Source organism: Cricetulus griseus, chromosome 5 (assembly GCF_003668045.3).
Source record: "Cricetulus griseus strain 17A/GY chromosome 5, alternate assembly CriGri-PICRH-1.0, whole genome shotgun sequence".
In the NCBI taxonomy this organism is placed as follows: Eukaryota; Metazoa; Chordata; class Mammalia; order Rodentia; family Cricetidae; genus Cricetulus; species Cricetulus griseus.
Window position 1 is genome coordinate 98507372 of NC_048598.1, and position 1466 is coordinate 98508837.

Consider the following 1466-nt stretch of genomic DNA (forward strand, 5'->3'; position numbering starts at 1 on the left):
GCACACAATTCCAGTGCTCTGGGGAGGATGAAGCCGGTGCATTACTGTACAGCACTCCTGTCTGCACAGTGCCAGGGGAATGCCAAAGCATGTCATGAATAATAGCTCAGGATTCTGGGAGCCCTGGACACACTTACTCTCCTGCTTCTTGTGGATAAAGTTGTCCTCCTTATGGGTGTAAAATCAGTACAAGTGAATGTTGAATGGGCCCAACACCAGGCGTCTCAGCATCTACAATGAATTCAAACCCAGTGGCAATGGTGAGGCTTCCCACACATCCATTCACCTCAGTGGACATTCGATCAAAGTAACAGCATCCCTGATTATTGAAATACACATAAGGTAGGGATATTCCTGATTGGATATCCTACAACCAAAACCAACACAGTTGGGGAGAAGGAATCTTGAGTTCTCTCCAAACACAGGATGAGAAGGAGTGCCTGCTATGCAAAAATATGAGTTTGGAATGGGACTAATCCACACCTAATACTTAAACCTATCCATTTCCTTCTTTGGATGTGTGTTTTGTTTTCTGAGTCAGAGTCTCTATTATGGAGCACTGACTGGACTAAACACACAATGTACACCCGGCTAACTTAGAGCTCATATCTCCTATCTCTGCCTCCAGAGTGCTGGGACAAAAGGTTTCATCCACCATTACCTATTCAACCAGCTATTTCACAAAAGGAAAATTTAAATAACAGCAATTACTGAATGCACAAAAAAGTGAAATTACATGACAGCAACATTCAACAAATGATTCAAGAGTTATAAAAAGCAAGGCTTAAAGATAAATGTCTTTACCCCAAATAGGAAGAATGTCTACATTCACAGGGGAAACACATTCACAAGCCTCACTAGTACACTGACACCAATGTACTTCTGTAGTGATGAGGAAGAAACACCCGAGTTTAACTCTGGGAGCTCAACATGCCTTCTATTCTTCTTCTGCAAATATAGTTATCCCAACACCATAATATTCACAAGAGGGACCATATTATCTACACTTGCGTTAAGGCATTGCTACAGGTGAGGTGACCTAAGTTTGCAGGGCAGGGACATTTATTTTGTATCTTTACAAGGACTTGTACATACACAAGAGGTAGATACAGAGTAGCCTGAAATGTATGTCATATCTTGACTGTGAATTGACACATAGGTGGAAAAAAAGAGGGAGGGCTTTTTAGAATCCATCTCCAAGACGTAAAACTGGGATTTTATAAGAGTGCTCCCTTGGGTGAATGAAGCTCAGGTAGATTAAATCTCCCATTCTCTCAGCTGCCACTTCCCTTAATATGTTCAGTCCTAGAGCCTCCTGAAGTTTCTTATTTTTTCTGCCTCAATTCCCCTGTGGGTCTAAAAAACTTATGGGGCTGCAGATATGATCAATTATTTGTGTAACTATTTCCTTACTGAGGACTAAAATATACCTGAAATTGTCAAAGTGAATAAAAGCATCAGTAAAC